Raw genomic sequence first — 11,925 nt, 5'->3', positions numbered from 1 at the left:
ATAAGCACTAGTAAATTGTGACATTCGGAGGTTTGTCTGCAAGAAAGCGATACATTGTAAAGATGCGGGACACGGATAACCCTTCGTGATAGCCAGGAAAAAGATGCAGCGTGTTTAAAGGGCGATCGTTCAATTACGACCACAAATTCTACACCCTACAAAATACACAAACTACAAAAGAGCAATCTCGACTACATAAGTAGATATATAACCACCATCACCGTGCTATAGTGCTCAAGAATATTGGGCAGTGTGACGACCGGCGGCGAAGAGCGGGCCGCTTTTGCGATGACAAGAACCGACTCCCGCGAGAGGGCGCGACGTGCAACAGGGGTGCCACGTTCGCCGCTCGGCGCGTAGCGGCCGCGGGATAGCGGGGGTACAGAGGCTGGTTGCGGTTCTCTTTGCAGCGATTTTCAGACGCTACGAAATTAGTGTGACAATTAATAAAGAGGCTACTTATTCCAGGTGCTTAAACTGACCCCTGCCATTCTTTTACGTCTATCGGGAGACATCGTGCACGCTTGGGTAGTCCTTCGGAGCAGCGCGCGATGTTTAAATCGCTATCTGAAACTGTCAACATTTCTTCCTGCGGACAGTTACAAATCGTCCAGATGAGCAATTTGTACTTAACGTTTGCAATGAAGCGTGGTGTTTTGCATTCGTTCTTCCCGTAAGGGAATAAAGGCTGCTGCCCAGGAGCGCTATTAACACGCGGAGAAAAACAGTGTACATGCGAATCAAAGCTTGTGCTTCGTAAGCCCTCTATAGGAACACCTATTTTTTACAAACCTTATTTACGAACACCTGCTTACATTTTGCAGCTTGCGCTTATTAATACATAACAACGTTTATCTTAAATCGCCAGTCATCTGTAATATATCTCTTTAATCGGTGTTCTTTATGTGCCTTATTCACCGCTTATAGAAATTACAAATACAGTGTGCGAGCAAAACACATTTATTCACTACCGTACTAATTAAAAGCACTGTGGTATTTACCGGCAAAAAGAAAATAAACAAGGTATACACGACTCAAGCATTTATTCTTTGTTCCTGATTAACAATCACGTATATTGCGGACATTTGTTTGCGTGCCACTAACCAAAGGTTGAACCAAAAAAAAAAGTCAAGTACAGCTAGGGCATTACTTCAAATAAAATATGAAAAATTAAACCCGCCACATACGTAATACGTTCATAGTGGGCACTTGAGTGCGGACGCTTTACTGGCATCAAATGGTACAGAGCAAACAAACAAAAAACAAAAATAAAAGCACTGATAATTGCGCGTCGAATTGGCAGGTATGATGCAGTTCTTGGCGCGCACCGAGAGAAAGCGGTAAAATGCGAAAAAGATGACGAGCACCTAATACGCAAGCAATCAATATAATGTCGAAATCAAATGCGGACTTAATGCGTGTTTATTTTTTTAGTGTGTGGTATGAAATATGAGTAATCGATTGGATGTACTTGCAACCGGACTATATATAATCGGGCTACTTGCCGCGGGTGCTCTTTGCAGTACTAGCCAGACTATATTTGTTAACAAGGTTGATATTACACGTGAAATACCTTCAAGGGAATTTAATTATTTTCCTTTTGGGAACTCTTGTCGTGATTCGCTTACTTCGCAAAGAGCGAAGCTGCAAAAACACATTAAATTTCATTGCTTCAAGTGGGAGCTTTTCTGGTGCTCCAAGTAGGTAAACTTTTTGAATCTTAAAATTTTACAGGAAGTTTGCAAAATCTGAAGTGCAAAGCTGTCGAAAAGGACCGTGCATCTGAGCCAAATTTTTGAGTAAATTGCGACCTAGCTTCGAACCTATGGCGCTATTTTTGTTCGTGGTGAGAAACCGTGCCGGCCTCACAACCTCTCTTTCGCAGAAGGATGATCTAGCGGAAGCGAATTAAGCGTACCCTATAGCCTCTGCGTCCTCCATTTTCCGTCGTTATTTCTTTTTCAAAGCTATTCATTTTTTTTGTATGTACATAAAACAGGACTACAGCGATATTCTGGAGGCAATGACTTGCATACTACCAGTGGCTTGCGCACCCTAGAATGGAAACATTTTCTGGAACAATTAGGTCATTGTTAAACTATAACGCATTGAGATTAAATGTTTTAAGTAGAGCGCACATCTCTGGGTATTTATAAAGCTACCCGTTACAACAATGTTTCAGCTTATGGAGAGAAAAGAAAATGGTGTGTTCTTAGATTAGTGTACAGTTTCACAAATTGTTGTCTCTTAAATTTCGACGCTTATATCTTTATACGCGTTCGATTGCAGCCTGTTTGTGCACTGCTTTCCTCTTCCCGGGCCTTCATTTGGTTCTTATGCTCGGTTGTTTCCTGTTTTTTTATTGTTTTTAATACATCTCCATTTTTCTTCGTCTTTAGCTGCCTGCTTTCTTCGTCATGCGTTTGCCGAGCCGCACGAAAATTCGGAACCTTTATTCACATTCGCGGTCGCTCTTTTCACGGCGCTGCGTGCCTTCAACCAACCCCTTTCTCCCTCCCTGGTGGGCGACACGTTTCTTTCTATTTTCCTGTAAAACCTTTACCTCCAACTTCTTCCACCTTTCCTGACCCACTGTGTTCCGTTATTCAGTAGCCAGTTGGCGTGGTGTCGTTCGTTTTTCATGTCCTTACTTTACTATATCTCTATCTCCATGTGGAGTAGTCCACATTTAATTCATATCCAACTGAATGCCGACTTTTCTTGTGGCTTCAGTAACGTACTGTAGTCGGCATAGTTGGCGTGAAAAACAACGGAATATACCATTTTGGACTGTTTTGATAATGGAGTTACTGTGACCAGTTTTAGTCAGCGCTCGAAAGCACATGTTGTATGTTTCACTTCTTCATACATCCTGCCTCCACACAGCCCTCTTTTCAAAACTACTACATTTTTGGACGTGAATTAGGTGCTTTAGGAATGCTAAAGCAAGCTGTACGGCGAGTGAAGCGTGCTGTGCGAGTCGTACGCCGGCCCCCTCCAAGCTGTTTTCTTCGGAGCGAACTCCTGTCATGTTACTTCCCCGAGGTGTTACCGACGGCCAAAATGGAAAATAAATTAGGTGGTTGCTAACAGTACTGAACACCGTAAACCGGCATATTTGTAAAATCTTGTGGCGAACAGCTCGAGACGACGCACAAGCAAACAAGAACGTACAGTCCGCGCGGTATCCGCCCCGCCGCACAGCGCGCATACGCGGGCGCCCGGACGGCTGACACACCAGTTGCTGGGGGCGCCCTCTGCGCTGCGGCGCCTCCGTTATGGTGCTCTAGAAGATTGGGCAGTGTGTCGACCGCGCCGCGAAATGCATGGGAGCGAGGGGCCGCTTTTGCGATGACGGAGGCGCCGCAACGCAGAGGGCGCCACCAGCAACTGGTGTGTCAGCCGTCCGGGCGCCCGCGAATGCGCGCTGTGCAGCAGGGTGGACACCGCGCGCACTGTACGTTCTTGTTTGCTTGTGCGTCGTCTCGAGCTGTTCGCGACAAGATTTTATAAATATGCCGGTTAATGGGGCTCAGTACTGTTAGCAATCATCTAATTTATTTTCCCTTTTGGCCGTCGGCAACACCTCGCGGAAGCAACATGTACAGGAGCTGGGCTCCGAAGAAAACAGCTTGGAGAGGGCGTACAAATTCAGACTCGCACACCACGCTTCACTCGCCGTACAGCTTGCTTTAGCATTCCTGAAGCACCTAATTGACGTCCAGAAATGCACTCGTTTTTAAAAGAGGACAGTGTGGAGACAGGATGTATGAAGAAGTGAAACATACAACATGTGCGTTCGAGCGCTGACTAAAGCTGGCCACAGTAACCCCATTATCAAAACATTCAAGAATAGTATATTCCGTTGTTTCACGCGCAGACTATGCCGACTACAGTAAGTTACCTGAAGCCACAAGAAAAGTCGGCATTCAGTTCGAATGAATGAAATATGGACTACCCCGCATAGAGGTAGAGACATGAAAAACGAACGACACTAGGTAAACGGCTACTAAATAACTAAACACAATGGGTCAGAAAAGGTGGAAGAAGTGGGAAGTAAAGGATGCACAGGAAAAAAAAAGAAAAGAGACGTGTCGCCTACAAGGGAGGAAGAAAGGATCGAGGCACGCAGCGCCGTGAAAAGAGCGACCGCGAATGTGAACAAACGTTCGAGATTGTCGTGCGGCGCAGCAAACGCACGACGGAGAAGAAAGCAGGCAGCTAAAGACGAAGAAAAATGTAGAAATATGACAGGCAATAAAAAAGGGAAACAATCGAGCTTAAGAACCAAATGGAGGCCTGGGAATCAAGAAGAAAGCACACAAAAAGGCTGCAATCGAACGCGTAGATATAAGCGTCGAAGTTTAAGTCAACAGCTTCTTAAAACTGTACACTAATATAAGAAGAAACCATTTTATTTTCTTTCCATAAATTGGAACATTGCTGTAACGGGTAGCTTTAAGTACCCAGAGATGCGCGCTATACTTTAGACATTTAATCTCAATGCATTATAGTTTGACAATGACCTAATTGTTCCAGAAAATGTTTTCATTCTAGGTAGTTTTTATTCTGCGTGCTCAAGCAACCGGTAATATGTAAGTCATTGACCCCAGAAGATCGCTCTAGTCCTGTTTTGGTGCACATATAAAATGAAAAAAAAAAGATAGCTATGAAAAAAAAAATGATGGAAAATAGAGGACGCAGAGGCTATAGTGTACGCCTAATTCGCTTCCGCTACATAATTCTTCGGCGAAACAGAGGTTGTGAGGTCGGCACGGTTTTTCGCCACGAACAAAAACTGCGCCATAGGCTCCAAGCTATAGTCGCAATTTACCCAAAAATTTGGCTCGGGTGTACGATCCTTTTGGACGCCTTTGCACTTGAGAATTTGCAACCTTCATTTAAAATGTGGAGGTTCAAAAATGTTACCTATTAGAGCACCAGAAAGCTAACCATTGAAATAATGAAAGTTCATGTGTTTTTGCGGCTTCGCTTTTGCGAAGTAAGCGAACCACGACAAGAGTTCTCAAAGGGAAAATAATTAAATTCCCTTGGAGTATTCCACGTGTAATACCAACCTTGTTAACAATTATAGCCTGATTAGTTCTGCAAACAGTACCCGCGGCAATAGCCCGATTATAGTCCGGCAAGCAGTAGTTGGCGAGTTTATTCAGTTGATTACTCACATTTCCATACCACACACTCGAAGAATAAACACGCATTAGTGTCCGCATCTGAATTCGGCCTTATACTAATTGCATGTGCATTTGGTGCCCGTCACCGTTTTCGCATTTTTCATTTTCTCGCATTTTTAGCTCTGTACCATTTGATGCCAATAAAGCGTCCGCTCTCAAGTGCCCATATGAACGTATTCCCTCGTATACGTATATGTGACAGGTTTAATTTTTCATATTTTGACTGAAGTATTGTCCTAGCTGTACTTGACATTTTTTTAAATCTAAACAGCTGGTTCACCCTTTGGTCAGCGGCACGTAAACAAATGTCCGCGATATATATATTTGTTAATCACGAACAGAGAATAAATGCTTGAGTCACGTATATTTTCCTTTTTTTTTCTTTTTTGCCGCTAAATACCACAGTGCTTTACATTAGAACGGTAATAAATAAATGTGTTTTGCTCGCACACTGTATTTGTAATTTATTTAAGCGGTGATTATAAGGCACATAAAGAACACCTATTAAAGAGATATATTACAAATTACTGACGATTTAAGATAAACGTTGTTATGTATTAATAAGCACAAGCAGCAAAATGTAAGCAGGTGTTCGTAAATGAGGTTCGTAAAAAATAAGCTGTTCCTAAGAAACCTTACGAAGCACAAGCTTTGATTCGCATGTACACTGTTTTTCTCCGCGTGTTAATAGCGCTCCTGGGCAGCAGCCTTTATTCCCTTACGGGAAGAACGAATGCAAAACACCACGCTTCATTGCAAACGTTAAGTACAAATTGCTCATCTGGACGATTTGTAACTGTCCGCAGGAAGAAATGTTGACAGTTTCAGATAGCGATTTAAACATCGCGCGCTGCTCCGTAGGACTGCCCAAGCGAGCACGGCGTCTCCAGATTAACGTAATGGAATGTTAGGGATGAGTTTAAGCACTTGTAATAAGTAGCCGCTTTATTAAATATCGCACCATTTGCGTAGCGTGTCAAAATAGCTCCAAAAAGAACCGCACGCCTCCTCTGTACCCCCGCTATCCCCGCGGCCGCTACGCGCCGAGCGGCGAACGTGGCACCCCTGTTGTACGTTGCGCCCTCTCGCGGTAGTCGGTTTCTGTCATCGTAAAAGCGGCCCCTCGCTCCCATGTATTCCGCGGCGCGGTCGACACAGTTCCCAATATTCTAGAGCACTATTACTGTGTCCTGCCGTGGTGTAGTGGAAAAACTTCCGTTTTTCCATTACACCATGCAATAAAGAAAAAAAAAAAAACTGCCGTGGTGTAGTGGTTAAAGTGCGTGCTTTCCGGCCTAACAGACCGAAGTTCGAATCACATGTAGTTTTTTTTTTCTTTTCTATTTTCTTTTTGTTTCTTTTTCTTTTTTCTTTTCTTTTTTTTTTCTTTTTCAAATGTAGTAGTGTTATGTATTATTCAGCCTGTATCAATTAACCAGAAACCGGACGAATGCGTCATTTCTGGAACTGATACCGGGTAGAGTATTCCGCTTCTGAACAGAAGCCGGGCCGATCGACGAAGCTCAACCAGAATGACCATGCCGGACACGCCAGCGCACTAAATAAGCATGATACCAAACATGTTATACAACTGTTCTGTATATAAAGGGCGCGCTTCGTTTCCGAAATACCTCGAAAATGCGAAGCCGTCGAAGTGTGCGCTAGCAAGCATATAGACCAACACCGATCTGTGACGTAAGCGCGAAGCGGTGGCGCTTCTATCGCCAGCGTGGTCCGACTGGGGGTGAAAAATAGGCTTAGCGCCCATAGGAATGCATGGAAGCGAAATATTCCAAAGCAGTTTTCTAATTTCACGGGTCATCTGTGATGTCGTTATTCGGTACAGTGCAACCATGAACATCCTAGAACAGATCACGAAAGGATGAAATCTTATTAACGAGGCGAAGTATTTTTAAAACACCGCGAAATGTGTGCCGGTGCGAGTTGGGAGGACGCCCCATAGAAACACATGTAAACACAACTTACCGCAACAATTTACTCGGTTCAGCAGCGTTGAACCCTTCTCATTTTTTGGTGAACGTCTCGTACCACGCCCCGACATCATGTTGCATGGCACACTACATTCCCTTCAAGTACTGCAAGTCTGACGACTTGCGGGACAGTTCACAACACGATAAACTGACCGCGCACAGTTGCAGACGGCAATGCGCCACCGGCGCTGCCGTCAGCAGACGCTCCGGAGCTGGAGGCGGCCGCGGTGGGTATCGCCAGATACTCTGTCATCTGCTGCAATGCGCGAATCTCGTGCGGTTCATATTGTCGTATGGCGTTTGACAACTGCTTTTTAAGTGTAATTCTGTCTAGCACGTATCACTGGAGCGACAGTATTATCAAGCTTATTTACCCTATGCGGCAGCATATCAGACTAAGCAAAACTGCGCGATTCGCTACACCCAGCTTGCCCTTTGGCGGTGTCTGGATTCATAACACAGGTTATTCGGGGAGTTTTAAATGTAGACTGCCTCCGTAATGACGCACCATACTTTATCACATACTTCTTCAAAGCGCCGGTCAACGTTTAACGACCGGCCACCACTTCTGATGCTCTGCGAAATGAGAAAAATGTTCCGGTAAGTGTTATGTTTACATGTATTTCTACGGGTCGCCCTCCCAACTTGCACTCTCACACGTTTTGCGGTATTTTAAAAATACTTCGCCTCATTAATGAGATTTCATACTTTCGTGATCTGTTCTAGGATGTTCATAGTTGCTTCGTACCGAATAACGGCATCACAGGTGCCCTGGGAAATGAGAAAACTGCTTAGAAATATTTCGGTTCCATGTATCCCTGCGGGCGCTAACCCTATTTTTCACCCCCAGTCGGCTGTGACGCCGCGAGCGCCCCCTTTATTTGTAAACACGGTGTTGGTCTATACGCGCGTCGCGTCGCTTTTGCGCGTACAACAGTTGCTGCAGCTCGTACGATCTTACGGCACGTCTTCATATCTGCGACTGAAGATCTGCCGCCTACAACACGAAAGTAGAAGCACGAACGTATCGTTTCGCTAGCGATGACAAAAAACTGTTCGAGAAAAAATAAACAAACATCGCTGACCATCGAAAGATGCGCAGATAGCCGCACACCGGGTGACGCGTTCTCGGATGTTTAAATATTGAAACCGCTCAGTCGGAAGTGTATTCATTGGCATCGATGCTCCGCTGGTAGCACGTAAAGCTAAAACGCCCAGTATTACAAGTATTAGTGCAGCGGATTTCTCTATGTAGGAAAATCTACAAGCGTTCGTAGACGATGAAAAACACATCAGCACTAGTAAATTATGATATCTCGAGGTTTGCCTTCAATAAATCGACGCATTATAAAGATACGCCACATTTGTGAACCCTCGTGATAGCCTGCAAAGATATTCAGCGTGCTTAAAGGGCGATCGGTGAATTACGGCCACAAATTCTACTGCCAAAGAAAATATAAAAGTACGAAAGAGCGAAAGTAGCTACATATACTGAATAATAACCGCTGTAACCATTAGCCGCCGTAGAGTAGTGGCTAAGATGCCCGTCTGAAGACCATAAGCACCGAGGTTCATTCCACAGTCGGTACTAAATTTTTTTTGCATTTTTTTTTAATTTTATGTATTATTTTAAATGTAGTCGTTTTATTTTATATTGTTGTATGCTTTTTCCACCCTGGCGACGCGTTTCTTTCCGGAAACGAGGGCCATCAACCATTTAGGCCATTCCCGTATCAGAGCTCCGCGCGGTTTTATTCCGGACTTTCCAGGGCAGTACAGGAATTTGCTGAAATAGCTCCCATTCCTGTATCCCAGATCCTGTACAGTAAACCTGTATACGATTTCCTGTACTAATCTTATACAGGATTTTTCAGTAGGGTTACCTTCAGTAATGATGCGATGGTGCGCAACACTAGTCCGTCCCAGTGGTGGGGAAGTGGCATATGGTGGTGGTGCTGTGGTGGCTTGGTGGTGTCGAAGCAATGTCAGCAGTTCTTGGCGTTGGTTCGGCGTGAGGTTAGGCTTATTAGTCTTTGTGAGAACAGAAAGAGACGTCTGGCGAAACACGGTGCTGAGGCAGAGGGGCGGTGAGCACCATCAAGGACAAAGGTTGAACATCCACCATGCAGGGGAGAGAAGTTCCTTTTGGGAGTACGAGGGATTCACGCGAAGTGTTAGTGGCCGCTACTGTCGCTGAGCCGTGGCAGAATCTCACAAGACTAGACGGGAAGGCGATACCGCGTGCAAGATGACGATAAGATGGTGCGATGAGTACGTCCCAGTCAGTGATGCGGTCAGAAACAACGGTAAGCAGTTTTTTGCACTGAGGCAAAACAGTATCAGCGGCGGCAACGAGGGGTTGATGTCGTTCAGAAACTTCAGAAGAAAAATTGCTGTCTGTCATATGAATAACACGGTCGCCATAAGAAATTAACGCCGAAGCGGTTGACAAAAAATCCCATCCAAAAATATTCAGATGCGCACAACGTGAGAGCACAGCAAACTGCACATGATGGCGGACGCCATCAATAACAACTCGTACGGTGCACTTCGCTAAAGGGCGCAAAGGGACATCATTGACTCCACGGAGTTCGGGACCGTCATATGGTGTCGTCCTTTTTCGCAAACCATAGCACAAATCAGCGTGAATGACAGAAATTGCAGCCCCTGTATCAATCAATGCTTCGACCGGTACTTGTTCAGCGAAAACAGAAATCACATTATACGGGCGATCAGGAGGACTTTCATTTAGTTCGCAGAGTGCAGTTTGGCTTCAGGAAACTGCAACGCTTAGTTTTCCGGATGGCGGACAGGGAGAGTTGTTGCGGGTCGAAGAGGGGAAACTGAGAGGCGGTATGAGGATAGGGACCGGCGTTGGGATGCATGGGTTGCGCGAGGCTCAGACGAGGATTCTGGAGGTGGGGATGATCTTCGAGGTGGGCTTGGAATAAACCGGCATTGATAATATGACGTTGAAGGCATGTCACTTTCGTAGGTGTCTTAACCACGGCGCCCGTTCTGGAGGCGGCGACGACAGAAGCCTGATATATGTCCTCTAATGCCACAGTAATAGCAAACTGGTCGGGAGGGGCGCCAAGGTATGTAATAGGGTGGTGCAGGTTGAGCCGTCGCTATTGCATTGACGTGATTGTAGGTTGGTGCCGGTCGGGGGGGAGGGGACCAAAGGAGGGGGATGCTGCGACGTCGGTAATGGGCGGGATGCAGGCTGGTCAAATGCCATAGGTTGGGTGATAGTTGCCAGCTCTTCTTTGATGATGCTGCGGAGATCGGTGTCAGAAGTTACAGAAGAATGATCGCACCCGTGTCGACAGACAGGCTTGAGGGCCTGGAGCTCCACGCGGATGATGGCTCGAATCGCACTGCCCGCAGATCGAGATCAGCCTATGTCGGGCCAGTAGCGTTGGCGGGCTGCATTCGGGAGGACTGCAGCTGGTCGATGCGTTGGCAGGTCGTAATAATGGAATCAATAGTTAAAGGATTCCGAGCAACTAGCGTGTTATAAGCCATAGAATTGATTCCTTTCAAGACGTGGTGGACTCGTTCAGGTTCCACAATGGTGGGAGTGATACGCCGGCAGAGTGCAATTATGGCCTCTATGTAAGGCGGATATGACTCATCAGGACCTTGAAGGCGGGAAGCGAGCTTGGTCTTCGCTATCTCAGTCCGAACTGCCGGGTCGGCGAAGTACTGTCGGAACTGCTGTTTGAAGGTGGGCCAGTTAGTTGTGTGGGGCTCGCGGTTGATGAACCAATTCCTGGCGACCTCAATAAGGTAGAAAGAAACATTGAGAAATTTCACAGCGTCGTCCCACCGGTTGTAGGCACTGCAGTGTTCATAGGTGTCAAGCCAGTCATCGACGTCTTCATTGCGACGACCAGCGAACAGCGGCGCGTCGCGCTGTCGTGTGGGCACAGTCGGAGGGGTGGTGCAGCCGAGGTAGGGGGTCCGGCCGGTTTGTGGGTACTGCCGGTCGACATAGCGATGGTGGCAGTTGCGAAACGGCGACCGGAACGTAGCTCCAGCGAGAGGCAGGGCCCAAGGCAGCAAGGGGATCACATTTCTCCTCCACCACTTGCGAAAGAAGGCTAGGTCGAGACGGCGAGGTCGTGAAGGCAAGGACAGCGAAGCCTTGTCTAGCGTTTTAATCCGATCACGAACTCAGGTGCGCGCCGGAGCCGGCGCCACGGGACAATGATGATGGTGTGTACAAATGAAACAAGAACATGGCATGGACTAAAAACAATGTCCTGGACTAAATAGTCCATACTAATATGATGACACCTCCAAAAATGTCAACAAAGATGCATAATGCGATAAAAAAAAACCTGCCATTCAAACACCACTGCAAGGTTCAATACATTCATAGCTACAGCTCAAGAAAAAGTGCTGCGTATCAGACAGAAAAATGTCACAGAAGTTACCTCAAGGAAAGACACTTCAGAATCTTCGCTTCAGAATTTGCTTTTACGAACTTTGCACAAATTTGTCTTTTCAAGATGATGACTAGGCTCTTCTGACGATTGTTAGGACGTCTTCGAAGCAATCTAGTTCCTGCCAGAGTAATCCTTTGCAGAATCCAGGATTAGTGAAAATACAGGTGGACACTTAATTTCCTCATGTAATATATCAGCCTGCAGCAGTGGCGTAGCGGTGGAACATCCGCCTCGCATGCAAGAGGACCGTTGTTCAAATCCCGGTGCCACCCAATTCTTCCCCGG

This window comes from Amblyomma maculatum, unplaced genomic scaffold (genome assembly GCF_055883805.1).
Source record: "Amblyomma maculatum isolate TAMU_Amacu unplaced genomic scaffold, ASM5588380v1 scaffold_15, whole genome shotgun sequence".
Classification (NCBI taxonomy): Eukaryota; Metazoa; Arthropoda; class Arachnida; order Ixodida; family Ixodidae; genus Amblyomma; species Amblyomma maculatum.
This window is presented reverse-complemented; position numbering follows the sequence as displayed.